This window comes from Camellia sinensis, chromosome 14 (assembly GCF_055761805.1).
Source record: "Camellia sinensis isolate YWXY chromosome 14, ASM5576180v1, whole genome shotgun sequence".
NCBI lineage: Eukaryota > Viridiplantae > Streptophyta > Magnoliopsida > Ericales > Theaceae > Camellia > Camellia sinensis.
The window spans coordinates 136,434,586-136,443,995 of record NC_138974.1 but is presented as its reverse complement, the minus strand read 5'-3'; positions in this window follow the sequence as shown (position 1 = coordinate 136,443,995).

Genomic DNA, 9,410 nt, shown 5'->3' with positions numbered 1-9,410 from the left:
GCAAGGGAGTAGAAGCTTGTATAATTAAGTGTGATAAACATTTTATTGATACATATCATCCCACATCATAAATTGTGAAAAGTTTATTAGAGGTCTAAAACTGTCTTAGATGAAAATCTGTCACAACATTTTGTACATAAATTCTGTTTGCTAGCATTGCTCTTTCCCAAATACTAACTACATGTTTGGTAACGTTTATATTTTCAGTTTATATTTATAAAAATTTTATAAACTGATTTTTGTTTATTTTTAAAAAAACATAAACTACAAACGTGTTTGGTTTAGACAAAATGTTTAAAAAATTTTAAAAATATAAAAAAGAGTGAGAAATAACAAGTGGTGGCGGGTGGTGGGTGGAGACGAGTGGTGGTGGCGGAAGCCGGTGGTGGAAAATGATGGTGGGTGGTGGTGGCGGAAGACGGTGGTGGAAAATGGTGGCAGGTGGTGGGTGATAATAGCAGAAGACGGTGGTGGAAAGTGGTGGCAAGTGGCGGGTGGTGGCGGCGAAAAACGGTTGTGAAAAGTGGTAACGGGTGGGTGGATAGTGGTGGCAGGTGGGTGGTGGTGGGTGGTGGCGGGTGGGTGGTGGTGGCGGGTAGGTAGCGGGTGGTGGTGGTGGTGGTGGTGGGTGAGTGGGTGATGGTGGCGGGTGGTGGATGGTGGTGGCAGGTGGGTGGCTGATGGGTGGTGGCTGATGGTGATGGTGGTGACGGGTGGGTGGCAAGTGTGTCACGACCCCAAACCGCCCCTAGTAGTTTGGTGCCGTGATGGCCAGTAATCCGAGATTACCGAAGGCCAACTTTCAAAATTCACACGCAATCAAAGTATAAATATATGGGGCTCACAAGTACGGAAGCAATACATACAAATCAGATTAGTCCATAAGAGCTGTGCGTAAGTCAAATGAAATAGCAAACATGTTCACATGGGTTACAACTTAGTTACAAAAGAAGCAAAGTACAAATTACATCTTGATCAAAAGGCTTCTCAAGCCGACGTGTGCATAATACAAGTATTACAAGCCGAGAAGCATAATTTTCAAGACTGCCGACGTAAATACAAGTCAAGCCGACATAACCAAAAATTCAAAATAAGCTCGCGAATCACATCTAGGCGTCATCGCCTTCTTGCTCATCACCTACATATATATAGAGAGGGTGAGCTTGGATACTCAGTGAATGATATAGATAATAAAAGGGCTTGCATGAATAATAGCCGAAGTCTTTTCAAAACAATACATGTCAAAACTTTACATAACAAGGGATGGACCTCGTCCATCTAACAAATCTTCAAAGCTTCAAGGGATGCTTACTAGCATCAACATATTACAAATGATGACATTCCGGACAAACAAACCCACGCGGTAAACGGTCAGTGGCAAAACAAAACAAAACAAGGGAGATATCTCAAACAAGGGTGCTACAAAAGTTTAGAGTCCTCTAGCACAAAGGACCTATGTTACAAAGGCTCGTAGCCTCCTAACACGAGAGTACTACGAAAGTTTAGAGTCCTCCAACACAAGGGACTTTCAAAACAAGATGTGCTGCGAAAGTTTAGAGTCCTCCAGCACAAGGGACTTTCAAAACAAGATGTGCTGCGAAAGTTTAGAGTCCTCCAGCATAAGGGACTTTCAAAACAAGATGTGCTGCGAAAGTTTAGAGTCCTCCAGCACAAGGGACTTTTCGAGGAGATCATCAAAACAAGATAATGCTTGATATACAAAATAGAGACAATCATTCATGCTTAACAAATACTTTTCAAAACAAAGCAAAGCAAAGTTCATCGAAACATTGATAACATAGTTTTATTAAAAATACCACTCACATAGTTCTTCAAACGTCGGGGTCAAGGCAACTCCCAATCTTACAAACACATGGCAAAGTCTATTGAATGTACTTCTCAAAACAAGTCTTGCATGCATGCAAATGACCTCGGCATTCTTCAAAAACTAAGTCAAATCAAATCAAAACACAGTTTCTTATCGCTGGAAAACAAGCTGGGCAACTACCAGGTCTAGGCCGAGATCCCACACCTCCTTGCCAAGGTGTGGCCTCGATGGCCACAGTCAAGGAAATGAAGTCGGGAAAATCTGGATTTCTCTCTCTTGAAGAACATGACGAACATGAAGCACATGAACATGAGGAAGATGAATGCAAAGATTAAAACTTACTATTACAAAATCTTAGATTTCATACTAAGAATCCGAAATCATGGACCTGGGTACCCATATTGAAAGATCTTGAGAGAACAAACACAAAAACATGGCTCTAAATGCAAACTTTCGGATCAAACGAGGCTTTTCTTCAAGAACACATGAAAACCATTTTCTCTTTCTAAAACCAACTTCAAATCAATGCATGACGTGCAGAACAGGTTTGATCATGTAATGCAGCTAGATGATCAATAAGAACAACAAGAGTAGGTTAAGATTCTAACCTCAAAACTCGAATCTAACGGTTCAAGCTCCAACGATCAAGCTTGGAAGTTCACTATCTCTTACTCAAAACTTCTCATTCTCCTTCCTAGAGCCTCTCTCTCTAAAAGACAAGATTTGATACAAAATGATATGTTTTCTCGACAGTCACTGACTTAACCCTCTGATGGGACACGTGGCATCGGCTGATTGGCTCTACTCAAAAAGGTGACTGACTTGACAAGACAAGACTATGACAAAGTGTGTTCAACAAGCTAGACGGCAAGAGTACTCCGGCAAGTGATGATCTCGGCTAAGGGCAAAGCTTCGGCAAGTAGGGTGACAATGACATTGGCTTGGAAGGACATCACTTGACTAAGCTGTGCCACACCTTGGCCTAGATGTGCCACACCTCGATCTAGGTCATACCATTCCAGGAACAAAATCACTAGGGTGCAAGGATAAACATTTCGGCCTAGGTGATACACATCTCGGCCTTGGTGCTGAACACCTCGGCCTAGATAGAGACATCTCGGCAAATATGCCAGGGTGGAGATGGAGGTCAACCGAAGTGGTTACAAGATAGTTCTATGTGTAGAAAGGTTCCAAGGTGTCTAGACTTAAGATGACCTCGGCAATACACCAGGCAAGAACAAAGCATGCAAGTAACACTCGAGCAAAACAAGACAAGATATGCAAATGCACATAATAAAACAAGATCATACGTAAATGTATGCAAGTATGACTAAGTTGAAGTGAGGGTTGTTACATCCTACCCCCCTTCAAGAAGTTTGGTCCCCAAACTTGAGTTACCTTGTTCCAAAAACAATTCTAGATGTCGGACTTTCATTTCCTCTTCCATTTCCCATGTAGCATCTTCACTGTAATGCTCTTTCCATTCAACTTTCACCATTGGTATCGACTTACTTCTCAACTGTTTCACCTGCCTATCGACAATCCGTATCGGCTTCTCTTCGTAGCCTAAATCTTCATTAATTACAATTCCGAAATAGTCGATCACATGTAGTGGATCTCGAATATACTTCCTCAACATCGAAATATGAAACACATTATGGACTTGGCTCAATCCTGGCGGCAAAGCAAGTCTGTAGGCAGCGAGGTTAACCTTCTCAAGAACTTCAAAAGGCCCGATGTAACGGGGTGCTAACTTACCCTTCTTCCCAAATCTTGTAACTCCTTTCATCGGCGAAATCTTTAGGAACACATGGTGCCCGACTTCAAATTCCAACTCTCTTCTTCTCTGGTCAGCATAACTCTTCTGTCGACTCTGTGCGGTTTTGATTCTTTGCTGAACGAGCTTAATCTTCTCGGTTGTTACTTGAATTAACTCGGGACCAAGCAGGGCTTTGTCTCCTACCTCGGTCCAACATATCGGCGACCTGCACTTCCTTCCATACAACGCTTCATACGGCGCCATGCCAATGCTAGCTTGATAACTGTTGTTGTAGGTAAATTCCACCAATGGCAAATGTACTCCCCAACTTCCCTGGAGGTCCAATATACATAGTCTAAGCATATCTTCAAGTGTCTGAATCATCCTCTCTGTTTGCCCATCGGTCTGGGGATGAAAAGCTGTGCTAAACCTCAACTCGGCCCCGAAAGCTCTTTGTAGGCTCTGCCAAGATCTGGAAACCAACTTCGGATCTCAGTCCGACACAATTGACATCGGCACTCTATGAAGTCTAACAATCTCATTCACATATAACAAAGCAAGTTTATCGGCGTTGAAGGTGGTCTTAACAGGCAAGAAGTGTGCTGACTTAGTTAGTCTATCCACGATAACCCAAATCGAATCCATACCCTTTTGTGTCTTCGGCAAACCAACCACAAAGTCCATGGAGATGTGCTCCCATTTCTACTCAGGAATCGGTAAAAGTTGAAGAAGTCCTGCTGGCCTTTGATGTTCTGCTTTCACTTGTTGACAATACAAACACTGGGACACGAACTTGGCTATTTCTCCTTTCATATTCGGCCACCAAAATGTCTGCTTCACATCCTGATACATCTTGGTGTTCCCTGGGTGAACAGCAAACTTGGAACCATGAGCTTCCTGTAAAATTTTTCTTTTCAACTCTGGGATGTCGGCCACACATAATCTTCCATCAAACTTGAGCACTTGATTTTCTATGGTGTACCCCGATCTCGGCTTTGTGTTAATTTCATCGGCTACCTTCTTGAAGAATTCATCCTCCATCTGTCTTGTCTTTACTTCCTCAACAATAGTCGGCTCCACTAAGATCGTGGTTAGACATGCCAGATTTCCAATCATCTTTCTGCTCAAAGCGTCGGCTACGGTGTTAGCTTTACCTGGATGATATTGAATCTGCATATCGTAATCTTTCAACAACTCAAGCCATCTTCTCTGCCTCATATTCAATTCTTTCTGAGTGAACAAGTACTTTAAACTTTTATGATCTGTAAAAACCTGGCAAGAAGCTCCATACAAGTAGTGGCGCCAAATCTTCAAAGCAAATACCACAGCTGCTAATTCTAAATCATGGATGGGATAGTTCTTTTCATGTGGCTTCAATTGACGAGAGGCATATGCTATGACCTTACCTTTTTGCATTAATACACAACCCAGACCCGTATGCGAAGCATCACTATAAACATGAAACTCTTCATTACCTGACGGTAGTACAAGAACTGGTGCTGCGACTAACCTCGTCTCCAACTCCTAGAAGGCTGCTTCCCTATCCTTAGTCCATTCGTAAGCCGCTCCCTTCTTAGTCAGTTGTGTCAACGGAATCGCAATCCTTGAGAAATCCTTCACGAATTTTCTGTAATAACCTACCAATCCCAGAAAACTACGAACCTCGGACACATTAGTCGGCCTCGGCCAATGCACAACGGCTTCAATTTTACTAGGATCGACCGAAATACCATCTTCATCAATCACATGACCCAAAAATGAAATAGCGGAAAGCCAAAACTCACACTTGTTAAACTTAGCATACAATTTCCGATCCCTCAAAGTCTGTAAGGTAAGTCTCAAATGATTCTCGTGTTCAGTTTTACTCTTAGAGTAGATCAATATATCATCGATGAAGACAACCACAAACTCATCTAGATATGGCTTAAAGACTCTGTTCATCAAATCCATAAATGCTGCAGGGGCATTGGTCACTCCAAAAGGCATTACTAAAAACTCGTAGTGGCCATACCTCGTCCAAAAAGCGGTCTTCTCAACATCCTCGGCTTTGACTTTAAGCTGATGGTAGCCCGACCTAAGGTCAATTTTGGAAAAGACTCGTGCTCCTTGCAACTGATCAAACAAATCATCTATCCTCGGCAACGGGTACTTATTCTTAATGGTTACCTTATTCAGTTCCCAGTAATCAATACAAAGACGAAGTGTGCCATCCTTCTTCTTAACAAACAAGACGGGTGCTCCCCAAGGTGAAGTGCTCGGCCTAATAAAACCCTTATCTAGCAACTCTTGTAGTTGGAGTTTCAATTCCTTGAGCTCGGCGGGGGCCATCCTATAGGGTGCTTTAGAGATGGGCTGGGTTCCCGATATGACGTCAACAGTAAACTCTACCTCTCTATCGACCAAGTGACCAGGAAAATCGTTTGGAAAGACGTCGGGGAATTCATTAACAACTGGGACGTCGGCTAACTCAACACTTCCATTCAAATTACTTAATATACTACACAGATAACCTTGACACCCTTTTTGGATCAACCTAGAGGCTTTCATGGATGAGATTAAGTAAGGTGGAGATATCACTCCTTTACCCTGAAACGTGACCTCGGCTAGGTTTGGGGGTTTTAATGTGACACTTTTAGAAACACTATTTATGGATGCGTGATTTGCCACTAACCAATCCATCCTCAATATAACATCAAAATGACTTATGTCCAATGGCATTAAATCAGCTAACAATTCAACATTCTCAATCACAACAACACATGCTCGATAGATGGATGTAACATTCATAGATCTCCCAGATGGAGTAGATACAGATAACACTTAATCAAGGGGTTCTAGTTTCCTATTAATCTTTTCGGCAAACTTAGCAGAAATGAATGAATGCATTGAACCCGAATCAATCAATACATATGCATTTTGAGAACAAATTGGGAGTATACTTAACACCACTGTCTCAGCATTCTAAGTGTCTCCTGGTACCAGTGCAAAAACTCTGCCTTGCCTCATCTGTCATTTCCCAACGTTACCTTTCTGTACGGAACCCGAGGTATTCTCATCCTTCTTACCATCATCAACCCTTGTTTTTGGACAGTCCCTCACAAAATGACCTATTTCACCACATTCGTAACAAGCTCCAGACGCCCGACGACAGACCCCGAAATGTGGCTTCCCACAACTGGAACATGTCGGCTTAGTTCTACTTTCCTGCCTTGGATTGCTTGAACTGCCAACATTCGCTTTCTTCTTGGTACCAAACTGTGCTCGGCGATTGTCATAACTCTGCCTCTTCCTCTGGCTCTCTCCCGAACTCTGGTATCTGTTCAAGTTAGCTTCGGCCAGAATGGCTTTGTCCAACACTCCAGCGTAAGTCGGCATGTTGAGCATGTTAATCCAGTCTTGTATCAGTCCACGGAGCCCACTTTCGAACTTCCTAGCCTTCATATATTCATCATTGACCATTTGGGGTGCATACCTCGCCAACTCGGTAAAGGCACGGTCATATTCAGCTACTGTTCTACTGCCTTGCGTCAAAGTCTGAAATTCGGTAGCCTTGCGATCTCGAACACTTAAGGGAAAATGTTTGGTGTAAAACAACTCCAAAAATCAAGTCCAGATCAAGTCTGGATTGCTCTCGAACCATCATCCACCATCTGCGAGCGTCGTCATCTAGTGTAAAAGCTGCTAATGTCACCTTCTGGGTGTCGGTGCTGAGAAAGATCTCGAACAGCTTCTCCATTTCCAAAATCCACGCTTCGGCCTTCATCGGCTCTATGCCCTCCTGGAATCTCGGTGGTTTCATTTTCTTGAACTCTCTAATCAAAGCTATCGTGCCGTCCCCATATAAAGCTGGCTGTGGGAGCACTTGTGGTACTGGAGGAGGTGGAGGTGGAGGCGGAACTGCATTTCGGCCGTTTGTCTGCTCGGCCTAAGTCGAAGTAGCACTAGCGTATTGCTGTCTTGTCTACCTTAACTCGCGGGCCAAACCTTTAACTAACCTTTCCAGTCTGTCCAATCTGTCCTCGGACTGATCTCGGCCAACTGGAGGTCTACCTCTCCTCATGATGCTATGAGTATGCAAAATGTGACTTTAAAACAAAATGAACAGATAAACACGTAGGCAAGTAACAATTAAGCATGCCGAAACGATGCACACCTTATTCACATAGCAAGCAATATGATGCAATCCTAACATCCTTCTAAGGGAAAATCCTATGCTCTTTAGGACTCAAAGTGTGTGAATAACGTATACTAAGGAACTTGTGCTCTGATACCATTCTGTCACGACCCCAAACCACCCCTAGTAGTTTGGTGCCGTGATGGCCAGTAATCCTAGATTACCGAAGGCCAACTTTCAAAATTCACACACAATCAAAGTATAAATATATGGGGCTCACAAGCACGGAAGCAATACATACAAATCAGATTAGTCCATAAGAGCTGTGCGTAAGTCAAATGAAATAGCAAACATGTTCACATGGGTTACAACTTAGTTACAAAAGAAGCAAAGTACAAATTACATCTTGATCAAAAGGCTTCTCAAGCCGACGTGTGCATAATACAAGTATTACAAGCCGAGAAGCATAATTTTCAAGATTCGACGTAAATACAAGTCAAGCCGACATAACCAAAAATTCAAAATAAGCTCGCGAATCACATCTAGGCGTCATCGCCTTCTTGCTCATCACCTACATATATATAGAGAGGGTGAGCTTGGATACTCAGTGAATGATATAGATAATAAAAGGGCTTGCATGAATAATAGCCGAAGTCTTTTCAAAACAATACATGTCAAAACTTTACATAACAAAGGATGGACCTCGTCCATCTAACAAATCTTCAAAGCTTCAAGGGATGCTTACTAGCATCAACATATTACAAATGATGACATTCCGGACAAACAAACCCACGCGGTAAACGGTCAGTGGCAAAACAAAACAAAGCAAGGGAGATATCTCAAACAAGGGTGCTACAAAAGTTTAGAGTCCTCTAGCACAAAGGACCTATGTTACAAAGGCCCGTAGCCTCCTAACACGAGAGTGCTGCGAAAGTTTAGAGTCCTCCAACACAAGGGACTTTCAAAACAAGATGTGCTGCGAAAGTTTAGAGTCCTCCAGCACAAGGGACTTTCAAAACAAGATGTGCTGCGAAAGTTTAGAGTCCTCCAGCACAAGGGACTTTCCGAGGAGATCATGAAAACAAGATAATGCTTGATATACAAAATAGGGACAATCATTCATGCTTAACAAATACTTTTCAAAACAAAACAAAGCAAAGCAAAGTTCATCAAAACATTGATAACATAGCTTTATTAAAAATACCACTCACATAGTTCTTCAAACGTCGGGGTCAAGGCAAGTCCCAATCCTACAAACACATGGCAAAGTCTATTAAATGTACTTCTCAAAACAAGTCTTGCATGCATGCAAATGACCTCGGCATTCTTCAAAAACTAAGTCAAATCAAATCAAAACACAGTTTCTTATCGCTGGAAAACAAGCTGGGCAACTATCAGGTCTAGACCGAGGTCCCACACCTCCTTGCCGAGGTGTGGGCTCGATGGCCACAGTCAGGGAAATGAAGTCGGAAAAATCTGGGTTTCCCTCTCTTGAAGAACATGACGAACATGAAGCACATGAACATGAGGAAGATGAATGCAAAGATTAAAACTTGCTATTACAAAATCTGAGATTTCATGCTAAGAATCCGAAATCATAGACCTGGGTACCCATATTCAAAGATCTTGAGAGAACAAACACAAAAACATGGTTCTAGATGCAAACTTTCGGATCAAACGAGGCTTTTCTTCAAGAACACATGAAAACC